Below are 22,458 nucleotides of genomic sequence, written 5' to 3' on the forward strand. Positions count from 1 at the left end.
TCAGGGGCTCCTCCAGTGGGTCATGGCACCTGCAAACCTTAACAGTAAAATATGCACTCCTTCCCTTCTGAGCTTTCCACTGTGCCTGAAAAGTATTTCCCAATTACATGCAGGGTATTTGTTCACTCAGAAGAATGTGCACTATGAGGTCAATTTTTTTCTATTAGCCCTTGAAAAAATTATTAACTTGTTGCTAAAACAACATTTTAGTGGTAAAAATGTAATTATTCTTTCTTCAACTCCCAATGGTTTAAAATTCTGTGAGGTACATGTGGTGTTAACATGCTCAATACATCCCTAAATGAAATAATTGGGAATATAGCTTCTAAAATGAGGTCACTTAAGGAGAGTTTCTGCTGTTCTGGCACTTCAGGGGCTTTACCAATGTGACATGGCACTCAATCCATTCTAGCAAAATGTGAACTCCAATAAGGCGCTTCTTCCCTTCTGAGCTTTGCAGTGTGCCTCAAAAGTAGTTTTCAACCACATCTCAGTGTACTGAGGAGAAATTGAACAACATATTTTAGGGTGCTATCCTTGTGAAAATTAAGATTCCTGTGAAGCATCTGGGAGTTTAAGGTGCTCACTACACATCTAGATAAATTACTCGATAGGTCTAGTTTCGATAATAGGGTCACTTGTGAGGGAATTACGGTGTTTAGGCACATCATGGGATCTCCAAATGCGATGTGACACCTGCAGACAATTCCATCAGTCTGAGTTAAAAAGTCTTTCTTTCCAAGCCCTGACGTGCACCCAAACAGTAGTCTTCCTCCACATATGGGCTATTTGCATTCTCAGGGGAAACTGCACAGCACGTTTCAGGGTTCATTTTCTCCTGTTGCTCTTGTGAAAATTTGGAGCCAAAGCAACATTGTTGTGTGATTTTTTTGTTTTCTTGGCTGTAAATTTTAAAATTCTGTGAAGCACCTGGGGTTTTGGTGTGCTCTCTACACACCACATCTAGATACATTCCTTGAGGGGTCTAGTTTCCAAAATGGGGTCAGTTGTGTATGGTTTACACTGTTTAGGAACTTTAGGGGCTGTCCAAATGCAACATGGCATACATGGCTCTAAATTTCAGCAATTTTTTCAAAAATTTAAACAGTGTCCCTTCCTTTCCGAGTCCTTCTGTGCGACCAAACAGTAGTTTTCCCCCATATATGGGGTACTGGCATACTTAGAAGAAATAGCAAAACAAGTTTTGGCATCCATTTTCACATGTTACCCTTGGGAAAATAAAAAAATAGGGGCTAAAAGAACATTTTTGTGGGAAAAGTGCAATTTTTTTATTTTTATGACTCTACGTTATAAACTTCTGTGAAGAACTTGGGGGTTCAAGGTGCTCACCACACATCTAGATACATTCCATGAGGGGTCTAATTTTTAAAATGGAGTCAGTTGTGGAAAATTTCTACTATTTATTCAAATCAGGGATTCTCAAAATGTGTCATGGTGTCCTCTCTTTATTCTATTTTCTGCTATACTATGTGGTAAAACAAATGGTTTCATTCAAAAGTACAACTTGTCTTTAAAAAACAAGCTCTCATATGCCTATGTGGACATAATAATAAAAGTTGCGAAAAAGAGGAGGGAAAAATGAAAACTCAGAAAACATAAATCGGCTACGTTGTTGAGGGGTCAACAATAAAAATTTGATTGAAATAGAGATGAGTGAATTTGTTTGAATTTGTCTCAAATTTGACAAAAAAAGTGGATTCTATTGAATCTGAATTTTTTACATTTTGTTTCTTGCAAATTGAGTGAAATGGCAGTCAGCTGGCCACTTTTTTGTTGATTTGCAGGCTGGTGAAGGGGTTAAAACACATTATATTTTACTCCTATGACACCCCATTTTACTCCTATGACACCCAGTTTCCTACATTGCACTGACTAGGATTAAGAACTGCTGTTTGCAAATGGAGATTTTGGTTTGACTTTATATTCTAAGTCATGGAGTCAAGGTTCTTTATTGACTTATAGGATTGCTGCTTCCAGTAGTTGACACTACAGAACATGTTCTCATTTTCTATGAAGAGAGATTATTTTCATATATCCAATAATAGAAACACTGCCAAAAAAACAATATTGACAAGCGCTTCCTAGCATAATACAAACACATCCTAATTTTTATGTGAAAAGTGGAAGCATACATATTTTGCTTTTCAATTAATCTGTTGGGCTCTGCTCATAATTGCATGATCACTGTTCACTTAATCAGATGAACAATACAACAAAATGCGTTCATTTGCTAGAATAAACTAACAATTAGGGATGATAGTTTTTAGTATTACATTACTGTGAAAAACAAGGAGAAACTAAGGGAGAATATAAAAAGTCCTTGCCTGAAAAAATGATTATAATGATATTGCAGATTTAACCATGTAATTTTATGCAAACTAAAACCATTTATGTGACTGAAATGATATTAGAGTGCTACATGTTCTCAGGAATTGTATGCAGAATGCTAAAACCATAATGGCATAGTACTGTTGTAAGTCGAATATGCTTTGATATGAGACTATTTATTACTTGCTATTTCTACTGAACTCTCCAACATACAAAAAACTTGGAAAAATGATATACATACCAACATTCTATAACTTTATCTATTTTTCCCTCTGCTACTCTGGCTGGCTGCAGCAATCAATGTCCCCACTAGAATGACAAAGTGAGGATATAGGCTGGGAACAGTGGCTCAAATCAATATTTGGTGTAACCACCTTTTGTCTTCAAAACAGCCTTAAAGCATTAATTACTCTAGTTAAGTTTGCATATACAGTTGCGCTCAAAAGTTTACATATGGCAGCAGAATTTTTGCTTTCTTAGTTTTTTTTTCAGGGATTATGAATGATAACACCAAAACTTTTTCTCCACTTAAGGCTATTGGTTGGGTGAAGCCATTTATTGTCAAACCACTGTGTTTTCTCTTTTTAAATCATAATGACAACCTAAAACATTCAAATGACCCTGAGCAAAAGTTCACATACCCTGGTGATTTTGGCCTGATAACATGCACAGAAGTTGACACAAATGGGTTATAATGGCTACTAAAGGTAACATCCTCACCTGTGACCTGTTTGCTTGTAATCAGTGTGTGTACATAAAAGCTGAGTGAGTTTCTGGGATCCAGACAGACTCTTGCATCTTTCATCCAGCCACTGACATTTCTGGATTGTGAGTCATGGGGAAAGCAAAAGAATTGTCAACAGATCTATAGGAAAAAGTAATTGAACTGAATAAAAAAGGAAAGGGATACAAAAAGATATCCAAGGAATTAATAATGCCAGTCAGCAGCATTCAAACTGTGATTAACAAATGGAAAACCAGGGGCTCTGTAATAACAAATCAACAGTCAGGTAGACCAACAAAAATTTTGTCCACAACTGCCAGGAAAATTGTTCTTGATGAAAAGAAAAGCCCACAAATAACATCAGCTGAAATATTGAACTCTCTGAAATCTAGTGGCGTGGCTGTTTCATGATGCACAATAAGGAGGCATTTGAAGAAAAACGGGCTGCATGGTCGATTTGCCAGAAGTAAGCCATTACTGCACAAATGCCACAGAGTATCTCGCCTACAATACACAAAACAGCACAGAGACAAGCGTCAAAACTTCTGGAACAAGGTAATTTGGAGTGATCAGACCAAAATTGAACTTTTTGGCCACTACCATAAATGTTACATTTTGAGAGAGGTTAACAGGACCTATGATGAAAGGAATACCATTCCTACTGTAAAGCATGGAGGTGGATCGCTGATATTTTGAGGATGTGGGAGATACAAAGGCACGGGAAACTTGGTAAAGTTGAAGAAAAGATGAATACAGCACGCTATCAGCAAATACTGGAGGCAAGTTTGCACTTATCAGCCCGGAAGCTGCGCATGGGATGTACTTGGATGTTCCAACATGACAATGTTCCAACATGACAACGATCCAAAACACAAGGCCAAGTCATTGGCTACAGTGAATATATACACTCACTGGCCACTTTATTAGGTACACCTGTCCAACTTCTTGTTAACACTTAATTTCTAATCAGCCAATCACATGGCGGCAACTCAGTGCATTTAGGCATGTAGACATGGTCAAGACAATCTCCTGCAGTTCAAACCGAGCATCAGTATGGGGAAGAAAGGTGATTTGAGTGCCTTTGAACGTGGCATGGTTGTTGGTGCCAGAAGGGCTGGTCTGAGTATTTCAGAAACTGCTGATCTACTGGGATTTTCACGCACAACCATCTCTAGGGTTTACAGAGAATGGTCCGAAAAAGAAAAAAAATCCAGTGAGCGGCAGTTCTGTGGGCGGAAATGCCTTGTTGATGCCAGAGGTCAGAGGAGAATGGGCAGACTGGTTCGAGCTGATAGAAAGGCAACAGTGACTCAAATCGCCACCCGTTACAACCAAGGTAGGCCTAAGAGCATCTCTGAACGCACAGTGCGTCGAACTTTGAGGCAGATGGGCTACAGCAGCAGAAGACCACACCGGGTACCACTCCTTTCAGCTAAGAACAGGAAACTGAGGCTACAATTTGTACAAGCTCATCGAAATTGGACAGTAGAAGATTGGAAAAACGTTGCTTGGTCTGATGAGTCTCGATTTCTGCTGCGACATTCGGATGGTAGGGTCAGAATTTGGCGTAAACAACATGAAAGCATGGATCCATCCTGCCTTGTATGGAGCATCTTTGGGATGTGCAGCCGACAAATCTGTGGCAACTGTGTGATGCCATCATGTCAATATGGACCAAAATCTCTGAGGAATGCTTCCAGCACCTTGTTCAATCTATGCCACAAAGAATTGAGGCAGTTTTGAAGGCAAAAGGGGTCCAACCCGTTACTAGCATGGTGTACCTAATAAAGTGGCCGGTGAGTGTATATATCTTTCATATACGGTATGAAAATCTGGTCTTGAATGCAAGTGCCATGCTACACTACAGAGAGTAGGACAAATAATGTCCATTATGTTACTTTGGACAGTTTCAAATTCACAGGATAAGAAAGGAAAAGGCATTTTTAGTAGGTTCTGCACAAAATTGCTAAATTGTACTTGTTTTCTGGCTGCTGTTTTTTCATTGGAAAGTTTTAGAGACTGTCCACTACTTTTTCATTGATGACTGATCCACAATTGGCAGCTCCAGCCGGCGACCACTGTCGGCGACGCCTAGAACAGCTGTTCTGTGGGGGAGCCAGTTGTCGGACCCTGACCTATCTGACATTGATGACCTATCCTAAGGACATAGTCTAGAAGAAAGTCGTTCCATCAGTTACTACAAATACCAATGGTTTTTACATAGTTTTTGTCGGAACCATAAGCTGTGTCATGATTTGTGGCATCTCTTCCTCTTTCTTAGTTAAAGTTTTACATTTATGCTTGATATTACCTCACTTATTTAGTACTAGATTTCAGCAGAAAGATTTGCAGGACCTCGGTCCAGCAGCCACTTTGATGGTCTGTGAGTACTCAGCTAGAGCCCTGTGAACCTCCTTCTCATGCTTACCTCTTCTGATTAGTAGACCTTGTGCAATGTAATCGCTATGGCTTGATGCCCACATGATGTCACACTGGACCTATAAATAAGTGGGTAGTAGGAGATTTAAAGGGCTCTGATCAGTCTCACAGCTGTGAATCACCAACATAGCCACTGGAATAGGGTCCTGTGACTCTTTTTGCTGCTCTCTATTTAGCACAGTTTTTAAAAGGCCATGCCACTTGTATTTAGCCTTGTGTTGTACTTCACTATATTTTCGAATTTAAGGAAAACTTTCCATAGTTATCAAAGGAGCTGAGTGTTAGTTAGTCAATAATACATTACAAGTGGTGATAAGTGGACCTGTGAAAGTACCATTTCTGGTACCTGACTCAAACTTTATTCCAAAGTTCACTTTGGGTACCAAAACTGTTCCCTAACTTGAACCAGAACCCGAACCCCATAGACATCAATGAGGACCAGAACTTTTGAGCTGGAAAATATTTTTTCTCTCTTTCTCTCTTCGGACATCCCTTAAACTCTGAACATTGCATCGGACTTACTGGAGAAGTTCATGTTTGGCTTTTAGCACTGGACACTTTTACGTTCGGATTTGCTCATCTCTAGTTACAAGTGTTCCCATTTCATCATATAAACATGTCTAATTTGTATCTGCAGGTAAGTTTTATGATATTTTATTTATTTTATTGCACATATTCATTTTTATATACCTGCTTTGCTTACAGTCATTCCTTGGCCACCATAAAAACCAGCCTATTACAGTATACTAATACTGCAGCCTGTCATAAGCCAATGCTATAACGTATAGAATATAGTATTACTATGATTACAATAGCATGTTGTACAATGTCAAACGCACTATACCCCTCACTGAATTTTAAAAAATGCCACCACCGCTTCTTAAGAACAATTCAAGGTCCTGGAATTCTATTTAGTTTTCTCTGTTTTCATTCCTCTCAAAGGTACAGATGTGCTTTACAACGCAAAGAGGTAATGAGAAAGTTGCAGTGCCATTTCTTTTCTTCTCATTTTTTTTCTGGATCGATACAGAGAGAAGTAAAAAAATAAAAAAAATAAATATATATAAATAAAATAGCAGATTAAGTGAAACATTTGTCTAGACTACAGGAGCGGAGTCGGCGGCGGCATGCAATCAGGTGCTTCATGAGTCTCAAAAAACACGTGTTAATTCTACCTACAACAGCACAACGATGTGTAATAAATGCTGAGTAGGAGCTGGCAGTGTGCTGGATTTTTGTTGAAAAAATAGTTTTGGAGACTTTTTTGCCAACTTGCTTTATTACAGAAAAAAAAATCTAATTTAAAGCCAGCAAACTACTTAATAATGCAAGAGCTGACATGTCCGCTAGGATGTTTGGTGCTAAAGTTTATTATTTGTCAGAACGGCTTTGTAAAAGATGCATTAATAGTTGGTAAAGCTAAACAACAATTTTAGGTGAATATAACCAATTTTTAAGGAATGATACAATCTTAAACACCATCATTTTGAGATGCACATTACTCATAAGTCTCTTAGCCCAAGTTCACATGAACGTATTTTCTGTCTGTAAAAAAAACAGACAATACATGGACAGCACTTCATTGTTATTCAGTGGGGCAGTGCAGATGAGAGACTTTTTCATGGACCAAAAATGCATTGCGCATGAACAAAAATTGCAGCATGCACTAGTTTTTTCCATAGGTTGCATGAGACTCTCTTATTTAAGTCAATGGGTGCACAAAAAAGTCAGATCCAATACGATGGCATGTATAGTATCAAATTATTACAGATTCACTGCAAACCATAGGAAACTGTATTTTGTCTTGTAAATGTTTATTAAATGGTGATGTATAAAACCATATATACATGTCAAATGAGGAAAAAAAATCCAGGAAACTCAGATGATTTTTTATACACTCCTGTGAGCTTAAGGTACCTTCACACGAAGCGACGCTGCAGCGATAGCGACAATGATGCCGATCGCTGCAGCGTTGCTGTTTGATCGCTGGGGAGCTGTCACACAGACCGCTCTCCCGCGACCAACGATGCCGAGGTCCCTGGGTAACCAGGGTAAACATCGGGTTGCTAAGCGCAGGGCCGCGCTTAGTAACCCGATGTTTACCCTGGTTACCAGCGTAAAAGTAAAAAAACAAACAGTACATACTCACCTGCGCGTCCCCCAGCATCTGCTTCCTGACACTGACTGAGCTCCGGCCCTAACAGCACAGCGGTGACGTCACCGCTGTGCTTTCACTTTCACTTTAGGGCCGGCGCTCAGTAAGTGTCCGGAAGCAGACGCTGGGGGACGCGCAGGTGAGTATGTACTGTTTGTTTTTTTTACTTTTACGCTGGTAACCAGTGTAAACATCGGGTTACTAAGCGCGGCCCTGCGCTTGGTAACCCGATGTTTACCCTGGTTACCAGTGTAAAACATTGCTGGTATCGTTGCTTTTGCTTTCAAACACAACGATACACGGCGATCGGACGACCAAATAAAGTTCTGGACTTTATTCAGCGACCAGCGACATCACAGCAGGATCCTGATCGCTGCTGCGTGTCAAACTAAACGATATCGCTAGCGAGGACGCTGCAACGTCACGGATCGCTAGCGATATCGTTACAAAGTCGTTTCGTGTGAAGGTACCTTTAGACTTAAGGTAGTTTGAAGCTATGTTATTTGCCTTATTGTTATTTGCCCAGTTCTTATAAGAGGAAAATGCAAGTTGATTATATTTGGATAGAGATTTGGAATAGTGTGGAAATATGTTCCAATTTCAATTTGCCCATACTGTAGATACTGACATAAAACAGATGAAATCTGGAAAATATCTGTGGGACCTTGTTTTCCTTTAGCAAAAACAATTTTATTAGTATATACCATAAACTTTTCTGCATAGTAGAAACTAATGAAGTCTGATAAAATGGATCTGACAAAGGATAGGGTCTCAATACCGCATGGTCATGAGTGGAAGACTATGAATTTGCATAAAAGCTATATACGGAAAATTATATATTATTGTGCTTTGTAGAATGTGGCTTGTAGTGCCGGACTATAAGTGTCTATAAGTTGCAAGATCTTGGCACCTAGATTAGATTTCCACGATGAGCATTTGGTAAGTTTTTGATGTTGCAAAATTTCTGCACCTATTAAGTCAATTATGTTACCGAAGTTACGTGTTTTTTTCACTGCGCTTTTTCAGTGCGTTTTTTTACATGCGTTTTTATGGTATTTTTGACCCTGCATTCTTAGTCTGTTGTTTTATACTTCCTGGTATTTGGCATTGATAAAATTTATTGATATAATCATGTGGAACCACGTGCGTTTTTGATTTGTTTTTTACCTGCAGATTTTCTGCTTCCAATTGAAAAATCTGCACATAAAACTCAGTGCACTTAAAAGAGAAATTGATGTGATACGGATATGAAACACGCACCACATGTCTGTTTATGCTGTGAATAAGCACAGTGGGCATGGAATTTCTCTAAAGCTCATCTGCTTTACTGGAATTGTAAGACGTTGCGTTTTTGACAGAACTAAAATTTGTAGCATCAAAATCTCACCAAAAAGTAACAGCCTTAAATGGGCAGCATTGTGGCTCAGTGGTTAGCACTGTTGTTTTTCAGCATTGGAGTCCTTGGTTCAAATTCCACCAAGGACAGCATCTGCAAGGAGTTCATATGTTTTCCCTGTGTTTGTGTGGTCACATTTGGGACAGTGATGACAACATCAATAAAGTGCTGTGGAATAGGATCGCACTTTGTAAGTAAGCATAAGAAAATGTACTTTTCCAACAATCCGACTAAAATTGCAAACGACTTGGTGAGGGATATTTCAGTTCCTTTGTTTCTAGATCTGCAATGATTATGTAGCAATATTCTTGGTATTGGGGGATTGTCATTAAATACTACTTCATTGTACATACATGGGTTAAGAGTAGTCATGAGCAGATCACTTCGCACGACCCTAGCCCATGGTCGAGTTCAGTGTGTTTTGGCCGAAGGAGCTGCATGAATTCCCTTACCCTCCAGGATCCAAGGCTTGGCTTATGATTTGCCAGACTGGAAAGTCATCACCTATGTGCCACAAGCCACTGATAATATCATGCCAGTCTGGTGAGGCCGTTGTAGCTTTGGGGAACCCAGATTTGCGTAGCTCTTCTCCAATGTCAGAGAGCTCTGACCTGGACCTTGGCCTGGGGTTGCACAAAGCAATCCACTTATCTCTAGTTGAGATGCATGATGCTAAATTGACTCAGAGAGTCTATTCTTCACACCTAAAGGGTGGAGTTAATTTTGTATTTATGTTCTTTTCGATAAGAATAATATGGAATCCTTTTCTGCAGCACACTTTATTTTCACCATTGAAGAACTCCTGCAGTAGCATTGCAAAATTCTCCTGGCATGGGAATTAAATGGTGAGGTTTTTGTCACAAATGTGCAGTGATTTTTTTATACGTCAGCCAAAAAATAGTAAGCTAAATATTAAGCCTAATGAATACAAAAGGAAATTATTGAAAAAGGATGTATAGATTATTGTGCATCATGCAGAGAATTATTGGTCTCTGGCAAAGCAAACAGTCAGCCACAGCCCATGCGGTCAAACAGTCCTCAGAATTTCAATGCCAATAGAACATCTACTGTTAATAATGTATCCACCTGCTTTGAAATATCTTATTTGTGTGCTACAGAATGAAACCTTTACTGATAAACTGCTGAGCAAATAGCGCAACAGCTGCCCTGATCTATTGTTACTGGTTCCCAGTAATCTGCAGCTCTGGGTATTATAATGCCATGAAATCAATGGGCTTAATAATTCTTATCCTAGTGTTGAACAGAGACTTGTCCTATTCCACCCACCTTATTTTTCCATCCCGTTCACGCTGAGGCGATAAAACCACCACTATTTATACATCCATCCCTGACAGTTCTATGAAATTCGAGAGTACAGAAACATATTTATGCTTTTTCCCTCATAATGTGTGTGATTTTATAGGTTCAGCTAGCTGCATGTTCCAAGGAACAATTTGATATTTCCTACTGAGAAGTATACTAGGTCCGCAATTCTGCCTCCACTTAATTAGCAACAGAATTCTTTTCAGCTCGATCGGAAAGGTCTTCATTTTATTTTACTATGTTTGTATTTGTGCAGTTAACTTTTTACTCACGTCTGAAAACAATTTCTAATTTCTAAAAATTCCTGCCTATAATATAATATATAAATTATAGAATTATATCAAACATTTTTATGTCTAATAAGCAGTTGTGACAGTGATGATATTTACATTTCTCTCTTTCACAGTTTTGGATGTTGAGTAATTAATTTGACATTTTATATAGAACACACTTATTTTTATTTGCATGGAAATAAATATAACAAAATAAAGAGACCGGGTTGCACATTTCCAGATTCAGTACGATCATCTGCACATGGGAATTATATTGTAAGGCTTAAAGCATTCTTCTGAATTTAAAGGCATAACTAAAATATTAGTAGACTGCAAGCCAAAGCTATCTAACCTCTGAGCACATTGCCCTGTGGCTTTACTGCAGTGCGTTAAAACTCTATGGACTGTTTTATGGCAGTCTGTAGCCTGTTTTACATAGGAAGACAATATACTCACTAAAATAGCACTCCAGACTGCTTTGATCTAGGTGTAAATTGCTCTCACTTAAAAGAAAGCAGTTTTAGCAGTTGCATAATTTCAGGTAAGAGACACATGAGATTTTTTTTGTGGCCTATTAGTAAAGGGTCACAACAAAGATTGTTTTTTATTTTCTCTGGGATAACTGCTTAGGTTCAGCAAAGATTCCTTTTCAGCCCTGAGAGTCAAACATGTTTTTAAAACACTCAATTATGACCAGCCATTGATAGTTGACGACGCTCATTTCAAATTATAGCAAGGGGCACTTTAATTACTAATTAATTGCTAATAGAGGTTATGGAAAAGTTAGCATCTGGAAAACATAAGGCTGTTCTATGGAAATATTTGCTTTTTTTCCCCATGAAACCAATCTGGTATGTAAGACTGCAGGGCAGAAACCAATCTATATTATCTAAATAGTATTTTGTAAAGCATATATAATGTACAGTATTAACCCCTTAATCCCGTATGACGTACTATCCCATCAAGGTGACCTGGGACTTAATTCCCGGTGACGGGATAGTACGTCATACGCGATCGGCCGCTCTCACGGGGGGGAGCGCGGCCGATCGCGGCCGGGTGTCAGCTGCCTATCGCAGCTGACATCCGGCACTATGTGCCAGGAGCGGTCACGGACCGCCCCCGGCACATTAACCCCCGGCACACCGCGATCAAACATGATCGCGATGTGCCGGCGGTATAGGGAAGCATCGCGCAGGGAGGGGGCTCCCTGCGGGCTTCCCTGAGACCCCCGGAGCAACGCGATGTGATCGCGTTGCTCCGAGGGTCTCCTACCTCCTTCCTCGCTGCAGGTCCCGGATCCAAGATGGCCGCGGCATCCGGGTCCTGCAGGGAAGGAGGTGGCTTACCGAGTGTCTGCTCAGTGCAGACGCTGGTAAGCCTGCAGCCCTGTCAGTGAGATCGGTGATCTGATAGAGTGCTGTGCACACTATCAGATCATCGATCTGTCATGTCCCCCCCTGGGACAAAGTAAAAAAGTTAAAAAAAAATGTTTCCACATGTGTAAAAAAAAAATAAAAAAAATTCCTAAATAAATAATAATAAAAAAATATATATTATTCCCATAAATACATTTCTTTATCTAAATAAAAAAAAAAAAACAATAAAAGTACACATATTTAGTATCGCCGCATCCGTAACAACCCAACCTATAAAACTGCCCCACTAGTTAACCCCTTCAGTAAACACCGTAAGAAAAAAAAAAGAGGCAAAAAACAACACTTTATTACCATACCGCCGAACAAAAAGTGGAATAACACGCGATCAAAAAGACTGATATAAATAATCATGGTACCGCTGAAAATGTCATCTTGTCCCGCAAGAAACAAGCTGCCATACAGCATTATCAGCAAAAAAATAAAAAAGTTATAGTCCTGAGAATAAAGCGATACCAAAATAATTATTTTTTCTATAAAATAGTTTTTATCGTATAAAAGTGCCAAAACATAAAAAAATGATATAAATGAGGTATCGCTGTAATCGTACTGACCCGAAGAATAAAACTGCTTTATCAATTTTACCAAATGTGGAACGGTATAAACGCCTCTCCCAAAAGAAATTCATGAATAGCAGGTTTTTTGTCATTCTGCCTCACAAAAATCGGAATAAAAAGTGATCAAAAATGGTCACGTGTCCGAAAATGTTACCAATAAAAACGACAACTCGTCCCGCAAAAAACAAGACCTCACATGACTCTGTGGAGCAAAATGTGGAAAAATTATAGGTCTCAAAATGTGGAGACGCAAAAACTTTTTTGCTATAAAAAGCGTCTTTTAGTGTGTGACAGCTGCCAATCATAAAAATCCGATATAAAAAACGCTATAAAAGTAAATCAAACCCTCCTTCATCACCCCCTTAGTTAGGGAAAAATAAGAAAATTAAAAAAATGTATTTATTTCCATTTTCCCATTAGTGCTAGGGTTAGGGTTAGGGCTAGAGTTAGGGTTAGGGCTAGGGTTCGGGTTGGGGCTAAAGTTAGGGTTAGGGCTAGGGTTAGGGTTAGGGCTAGGGTTGGAGGTAAAGTTAGGGTTAGGGTTGGGGCTAAAGTTAGGGTTAGGGTTGGGGCTAAAGTTAGGTTTAGGGTTTGAATTACATTTACGGTTTGGATTAGGGTTGGGATTAGAATTATGGGTGTGTCAGGGCTAGGGGTGTGGGTAGGGTTACCGTTGGGATTAGGGTTAGGGGTGTGTTTGGGTTAGGGTTTCAGGTAGAATTGGGGAGTTTCCACTGTCCAGGCACATCAGGGGCTCTCCAAACGCGACATGGCGTCCAATCTCAATTCCAGCCAATTCTGCGTTGAAAAAGTAAAACAGTGCTCCTTCCCTTCCGAGCTCTCCCGTGTGCCCAAAAAGGGGTTTACCCCAACATATGGGTTATCAGCGTACTCAGGACAAATTGAACAACAACTTCTGGGGTCCAAGTTCTCTTGTTACTCTTGGGAAAATTAAAAATTTGGGGGGCTAAAAATCATTTTTGTGAGAAAAAAAAAGATGTTTTATTTTCACGGCTCTGCGTTATAAACTGTAGTGAAACACTTGGGGGTTCAAAGTTCTCACAACAAATCTAGATAAGTTCCTTGGGAGGTCTAGTTTCCAATATGGGGTCACTTGTGGGGGGTTTGTACTGTTTGGGTACATCAGGGGCTCTGCAAATGCAACGTGACGCCTGCAGACCAATCCATTTAAGTCTGCATTCCAAATGGCGCTCCTTCCCTTCCGAGCTCTGTCATGCGCCCAAACAGTGGTTCCCCCCCACATATGGGGTATCAGCGTACTCAGGACAAATTGGACAACAAAATTTGGGGTCTAATTTATCCTGTTACCCTTGTGAAAATACAAAACTGGGGGCTAAAAAATCATTTTTGTGAAAAAAAAAAAGATTTTTTATTTTCACGGCTTTGCGTTATAAAGTGTAGTGAAACACTTGGGGGTTCAAAGTTCTCACAACACATCTAGATAAGTTCCTTTGGAGGACTAGTTTCCAATATGGGGTCACTTGTGGGGGGTTTGTACTGTTTGGGTACATCAGGGGCTCTGCAAATGCAACGTGACGCCTGCAGACCAATCCATTTAAGTCTGCATTCCAAATGGCGCTCCTTCCCTTCCGAGCTCTGTCATGCGCCCAAACAGTGGTTCCCCCCAACATATGGGGTATCAGCGTACTCAGGACAAATTGGACAGCAAATTTTGGGGTCCAATTTATTCTGTTACCCTTGTAAAAATACAAAGCTGGGGGCTAAAAATCATTTTTGTGAAAAAAAAAAATATATATTTTCACGGCTCTGTGTTATAATCTGTAGTGAAACACTTGGGGGTTCAAAGCTCTCAAAACACATCTAGATAAGTTCCTTAAGGGGTCTACTTTCCAAAATGGTGTCACTTGTGGGGGGTTTCAATGTTTAGGCACATCAGGGGCTCTCCAAACGCAACATGGTGTCCCATCTCAATTCCAGTCAATTTTGCATTGAAAAGTCAAATGGCGCTCCTTCCCTTCCAAGCTCTACCATGCGCCCAAACAATGGTTTACACCCACATATGGGGTTTCAGCATACTCAGGACAAATTGCACAACATTGTTTGGGGTCCAATTTCTTCTCTTACCCTTGGGAAAATAAAAAATTGGGGGCAAAAAGATAATTTTTGTGAAAATTTTTTTTTGATTTTTTATTTTTACGGCTCTGCATTATAAACTTCTGTGAAGCACTTGGTGGGTCAAAGTGCTCACCACACATCTAGATAAGTTCCTTAGGGGGTCTACTTTCCAAAATGGTGTCACTTGTAGGGGTTTTCAGTGTTTAGGCACATCAGGGGCTCTCCAAACGCAACATGGCATCTCATCTCAATTCCAGTCAATTTTGCATTGAAAAGTCAAATGGCGCTCCTTCCCTTCCAAGCTCTGCTATGCACCCAAACAATGGTTTACACCCACATATGGGGTATCAGCGTACTCAGGACAAATTGCACAATATTTTTGGGGGTCCAATTTCTTCTCTCACCCTTGGGAAAATAAAAAATTGGGGCAAAAAGATAATTTTTGTGAAAAAATATGATTTTTTATTTTTACGGCTCTGCATTGTAAACTTCTGTGAAGCACTTGGTGGGTCAAAGTGCTCACGACACATCTAGATAAGTTCCTTAGGGGGTCTACTTTCCAAAATGGTGTCACTTGTAGGGGGTTTCAGTGTTTAGGCACATCAGGGGCTCTCCAAACGCAACATGGCGTCTCATCTCAATTCCAGTCAATTTTGCATTGAAAAGTCAAATGGCGCTCCTTCCCTTCCAAGCTCTGCTATGCGCCCAAACAATGGTTTACACCCACATATGGGGTATCAGCGTACTCAGGACAAATTGCACAACATTTTTTGGGGTCCAATTTCTTCTCTTACCTTTGGGAAAATAAAAAATTGGGGGCAAAAAGATAATTTTTGTGAAAAAATATGATTTTTTATTTTTACGGCTCTGCATTATAAACTTCTGTGAAGCACTTGGTGGGTCAAAGTGCTCACCACACATCTAGATAAGTTCCTTAGGGGGTCTATTTCCAAAATGGTGTCACTTGTGGGGGGTTTCAATGTTTAGGCACATCAGGGGCTCTCCAAACGCAACATGGCGTCCCATCTCAATTCCAGTCAATTTTGCATTGAAAAGTCAAATGGCGCTCCTTTCCTTCCGAGCTCTGCCATGCGCCCAAACAGTGGCTTACCCCCACATATGGGGTATCAGCGTACTCAGGACAAATTGATCAACAACTATGGGGGTCCATTTTCTCCTGTTACCCTTGGTAAAATAAAACAAATTGGAGCTGAAATAAATTTTGTGTGAAAAAAAGTTAAATGTTCATTTTTATTTAAACATTCCAAAAATTCCTGTGAAGCACCTGAAGGGTTAATAAACTTCTTGAATGTGGTTTTGAGCACCTTGAGGGGTGCAGTTTTTAGAATGGTGTCACACTTGGGTATTTTCTATCATATAGACCCCTCAAAATGACTTCAAATGAGATGTGGTCCCTAAAAAAAATGGTGTTGTAAAAATGAGAAATTGCTGGTCAACTTTTAACCCTTATAACTCCGTCACAAAAAAAATTTTGGTTCCAAAATTGTGCTGATGTAAAGTAGACATGTGGGAAATGTTACTTATTAAGTATTTTGCATGACATATGTCTGTGATTTAAGGGCATAAAAATTCAAAGTTGGAAAATTGCTAAATTTTCAAAATTTTCGCCAAATTTCCATTTTTTTCACAAATAAACGTAAGATATATCGAATAAATTTTACCACTATCATGAAGTACAATATGTCACGAGAAAACAGTGTCAGAATCGCCAAGATCCGTCAAAGCGTTCCAGAGTTATAACCTCATAAAGGGACAGTGGTCAGAATTGTAAAAATTGGCCCGGTCATTAACGTGCAAACCACCCTCGGGGCTTAAGGGGTTAAAGAATTATGGTATATTTGAATATATTTCAGATTTTACTTAAGGGGGTTGTCCAGCCTTAGGCTACGAGTATGCAGTCACCTGATAAGACTATAGACTGACCCCAGGGGTCAGGTTCACAGACACGGACACAAACTCGCACTTTGCTCAGACTACACCAGTTCTGCATCCTTAGGAAAACAGACAGACAGAGAGTCAAAGACAGACCTGGCTTCGGAGACTGGGAAAACAGTCTCGAGAACATGGAGTACAGGATAGGTAAATGTTCAGACAGATGGATCTTGAGAACTGGTTCAGGTTCTGCTGCAGCGACTTCTGAGTTAAGGGCCAGGCCACACAATGACCAGGTGTTCAATTTCATGGCCTGGCTGCACAAGGATCAGGGGTTCAGATTCTAGGACTGGGACCTAACAACCTACTAGTAAAACAAAATCACTAATGAAATAATGTTGCTTAGGCACCTCCCTATTGGGGAGAGTACCTTATATACAGTATATCTCCTAGCCATTGGTTGGGGAAGCTTTGCAGGTGCACTCCGCACCTTTAAAAACAGGAGAGCGTGCACATGCACACTAGGCATGCCTCAAAAAAGTGCAAAATGCACAGACAACAGTAATCAGGGAGCACGCTGAGGACAAAGTTGCATGGCCAAGGTGCTAAGTATGTGGGCATTCCTGCATGGACGAGGAAGCAGAGTCATTTGGGGTTGCAAGCATAAGCGCTACATTGGGCATGGGATCACTTCCCCAGAATACCTTGCAGCAATTACATCACATGGGATACCACAGTCAGTGAGGGGGGGGGCTTTCATAGCCTGTAAAAAACCACATCAGGTATTGCAGCAGCCATTTTTTGGTGAATCTAGGTAGTAAGAACATGTCACAGCCCATAGCATAACCATAGAGATAGGGAGAGACAGTGAAGAAGATTTACATGTGAGGAAAATAAAATATTAAATATATAATTGATAAAGATAGAGAGTTAAGAGAGGCAACGTGTCATTCACTTTTCATGAGCAATTGGAAGCTTTGGAGTACTTTCTATTTGTGGCAAATTAACAGACATTGATGTGAATTCATTCGGCAAATCTGGAGAATTCTAATTTCTCAACATTTGCTCATCTGTACTTCTGTACCATATATTACCCCTTACCACTCTACATTATCCAGGTACATCAACAAAAAACAATCTCGTGTTCTATCCATATTAGTTTTGATCGAAAATTTGGAAGTCTTTCCTCCCCTTGCTGACTTTGATTATATATTTCTATTTTCACTTGTATTATGTAACTATGTACAATATTTTAATGAAGGGAATTCATATTTTGTTTCAGATTAATTGAAGTATATGACAGATTTCAGGATATAATAAAACTCATACACCAGTATTTTCTACTTCCTCAGTGTATTGTCTGTGTGTTTAGATGCAGGTATGCAATCCTTTTTAGAAAGCAGATGGTGGCTCATCAAGAGTTATAAGGTGCGGTTGGTCGGCAGGATGTCTAAATACCACAGTGTCCTTTATCCTAACTACTTCACAGCTATTTTCATTCCTCACTCTATAAATAACTGTCTGCTCCTAGCTGGCTCTTACAAAGGTGCTTGTGTCCATGCTCCATATTATATAGCTCTCTAAAGATCACAGATCTTACTTTAATATAAACCTTTCCAATCTGACAATTTTTTGTCCTGCTGTTACTTTAACCCTCATAAAACATAATATATACTTACTGTACTGCTACACAGACAATCTGCCAAGTCATTAAACTTAGTCAATATCTAGAAATGATGATTAAATATGATAATAATCAAAATGCACACAACAAATGCGTTTAGTAAAAGTTAAAAAAATAAATAAATAAAAAGTATAAAATATTTATTTTCAGAATATACAGTACAGTTAGCATTTAGAAAAGGTTTGCAAATGAATTCTACTAGGTGAACACTGTCCTTGTCCATGGTGCTGTATTTGAATATACATTGGTTAGAGGTGTATTCTCATGTTTTCAAACTGCTTTAGTTATACAACCTAAAAACGAAGAAATTTGCAATTGACTTGCTTTTGTACCTGCTGTCATTCTCTTCTGTGAGAGCTTTTATCTTACATAATATAAAGCTTGTTTCTATGAAACTCAGCCACCAGAACCTGGCCAAGTGTGTGCAGCAGTTTCATTCCAGGAGATGTATTAAATTCTAAGATTCAAGCCACCACTTTCCAGTCCATTAACTTATACAGCAGTTATCTGTTCACCTCATTCGCTTTCCCTCTCATCTTCAGACAAGCTGCTGCTAAAAATCTTGTAACATTACCTGCCCAAATCAAGGGCAGCTTCCAGAATAGTTCTGATAATCAAGACTCACTTTCCTGGGCCATGAGTATGTTCAAACACACTGCTATCACTATATGCAAATATACTAATATCAGTATTCACTTCAGAACAAGCGACTGATAGCTGAGATGCTACAGTAGAACTATAAAGCTCAGCACAAGTTCTTTGAATGCTAAAGTAATGTCAGTCACCCAGAAACCAGGAAATAAAGAGATTGCAGAGCTATGAGCAGCTGGATGACCACGTTCAGAATACCCCTTTATGGGTGTTTTGTGCAATCAATGAAAAAGGGTCTTTTTAATGTCACTATCATACATAGACTATGTTTGTAATTGCAGTCAAGCATCAACCAAGTAAGTCGAGCTAAGCTACAAAATCATACGCAGCAGCCAAACAAAAGAATCCTTACTTCTGAAAAGAAAATAGACTTTTTTTTTTTTTTTTTTAAAGAATCAACACTCCTTTAAATGGTGGTTTCATGTTGACAACCTCTTTACTTATGCCCTGTTATGAAATATGGACATCGCAGAGGGGATACACCTTCTATTAGCAATAGTGGAGAGCTACTACCAGGCAACAGAACGGGCAGTAATGGACCTGGTCATTTATTGGAATTGCTGCCTGTAATAGTAAATTTCCTCTGTAGCAGTCACTGCAGGAGAAATGATCAGCTAATGGCATCTTTTCCAAAATCAGCAGATATTATATTAAAGCTGTTGTCATGATACAATGGCTTCCAGTGTATAACCCATAACTGTTTTAAAGGTGCATTTACTTGAAGAAGAACAGGTAAAGAATCACATTGCAGTGAAAATATGTATTATACTCTATTTATATTATTCAATTCAAGATCAGAGATACAGAGCTATTTAATTCCAAGTGCATTGCTTATGGAACATAGTCAAACTTCCAACAATGATAATGGTGCCTATAATTATAAAGTACTGTTCTGGATAATTGGTAGCTATTATATATTGTGAATCAGGCTTGAAACAATTGAGAGCCTGGCTAGTAGCACATAATTATAAAAGTAATAAAGAGCAATATAGATTAATATATTTTTATTTAATCTGTTTGAAAAAAGAATACAAAGATTGTGAAGTTGGTAAGTTCATGCTGTTACAGACATGGATAAACAAAAAGATGTAGACATGCACTGGTCAATCTAGTCAAACTTGGTTTATTATTTTATAGAGTTTACTATACTATTGAGCCATTTGGCAGGAATGGTTAGGTAACTGGGTCAGAACCATGAGGGCAAAATGGACAATATCCTGAGTCAGAAGAATCGTCAGGAAATAAGCTGAGGTCAGAAAGAGGATAACAAAGGCTAAGCAGGAGCTGAACTAGAAATGTGAACCAAGGATAGTAAAACTATATCAGGCAACTCCAAACAGTAAGCTGGGAGGTTAGTATGGTGTGGTGCTGTCCCATTTGCCAAATCAGGTAGCTGATTACTTCAACTTTACAGCACAGACACCCATGATAACAGACTGTATGGCAGCATATGCCTCAACCACACTAGTCTCTGTTGCTGGAAAGAGCCTACACCACCCAGTTTCTGAGCCCAACATCTCCTCCATCACCAGTGCCTTCTGCAGAATGATTTCAGTGGCACCAGCCGACACAAGCAGACATTACAGAAGCAGATACCGGAAGAGATCTGACAGTGGGTCACAGTGAAGAGTGGCTGATAGGGCTTTTATTACTAGTGCTACATGACCAGGGTCACTTAATGGTTTAAATCATTGACTAGAGCAGTGAACTTCATATTTGTCTCAGATGAAGAAAATCCAAAATGCAAGATATCTCTTTGAAGCATAATTGCCATAAAGCACAGGAGAAATAGCATGGACATGTACACTCTGCTATTTTAATATGAAATGTCGCTTGATAAAAATATTTTGCAGAGAAAAGTCCAATTCTAGTCATCAATCTGATGTTGTCATGCATGGTTTTACATTAAACAAATAGACAATGAATGCGACAATGGATTATAATTAGTGATAAGCGATTACACTCGTTACTCGAGATTTCTCGAGCATGCTCAGGTGTCCTCCGAGTATTTTTTAGTGCTCGGAGATTAAGTTTTCATTGCCGCAGCTGAATGATTTACATATGTTAGCCAGCATAAGTACATGTGGGGGTTGCCTGGTTGCTTTTTGAACATATGTAAATCATTCAGCTGAGGCACTGAAAACTAATTCTCTGAGCACTTACAAGTACTCGGAGAACACTCGAGCGTGCTCGGGAAATCTCTAGTACCGAGTATACTCGCTCATCACTAATTACATTACCTAATCTACTAATCTATTACCTATGATATTAATTACTACCACTATATCAAGAGTTTTACGTATAACAAGGAGTAGCACCCTATACAAGTTAATTGGCAATACAGGGATAGACAGAAATGGAAAAGCATATATTTTTCCTCTCCAATAGACTATAATGAAAAATATGTTGCTTCCTCTTCACTTAGCTTTTCCTTTTACTCTTGGCTTACAGTGAGACAGAGACCAAAAGACAAAGGCCCCAGTTAATCAATGTCAGAAAAATACTGGAGTACATTACTTTAAAAATTTGCAGAATTGCTCCAATTTGTGCAAAACTGTTGTGACTTTTGGTGTTTTTAAGGCAGTTTTTCTCAACTTTGTGAAAATGTGTGAAGCTGGGCAGTACAAGGGCATGACACCAAAGCAAATCATGAGTATACCCTATGCCAGAAATATCACTCCAGTTAGGGACTGGAGTAAGATTTGTAGCAAACCGCACTGAGGTGCACACCACTCGTCAGACACATCTGATTAATTAATCAGAAGTGTCTGACTACTACACACCCCTTCATCAAGACCAGTAGACTCTTCCAATCAATGGAAGTCCCAGTGATATTCTGATGCCACATCCTTTATACGTGTTTTACTATTTACAGGTGGTCAAGCACCATTAAAGTAGACAAAAATAATGTATCACCATTCATATCCATTAGATAATTAGTCAGTGTGCAATCTTCAAATTAGAGATATATTGCAGAAAAAAAGTTGTCTATTTCATAGTCATAAAAAGTATACTGCTTCTATGTAGAAGATGCAAAAGTAACAGTTGACGCTTGCAATTTTTCTGTGCGGTGCCTTAACCCTCCTGACAATCCTGAGCTGAAAACGGCAGGATGAAAGGTATGATACTGTATTGCAGAGTACAGCTCAGACAGCAACGTGTTTTGTGTGTAGGAAGAGTTTCTTGTAATCATTAGCAGCAAATCCAAGCGCAGCAGAGGTAAGGATTACATTTTTACCACTCTATTAAATGACATAAATACATAATTTAAAAAAATGATTGCAAATAATATTATGGCATAATCTGCAGTAAAAAAAAACCTCTGTAAAAATTGTGATAAGAACAAAATCAACTCCTTTTTATCCCCCTCTCTACAGACTCTAATCCTCATACTTCCCCTTTAACTCCTTTGTCCATTTCCCCTTGATTTCTGCCTATCTGCTGCAAGATTACCTTTGTTCCTGAGCGCAAGCCCTTTGATACTC

At 39.2% G+C, this 22,458-nt stretch overlaps 1 protein-coding gene across 1 annotated transcript in view; it reads right to left on the reverse strand.

The window, feature by feature from the left end:
- TAFA3 (TAFA chemokine like family member 3) overlaps positions 1 to 22,458 on the reverse strand; it is a 679,693-nt gene that overhangs the window by 44,021 nt on the left and 613,214 nt on the right. The window lies entirely within an intron of this gene.

The sequence above is a fragment of the Ranitomeya variabilis genome, chromosome 3, assembly GCF_051348905.1.
Source record: "Ranitomeya variabilis isolate aRanVar5 chromosome 3, aRanVar5.hap1, whole genome shotgun sequence".
NCBI classification, from domain to species: Eukaryota; Metazoa; Chordata; class Amphibia; order Anura; family Dendrobatidae; genus Ranitomeya; species Ranitomeya variabilis.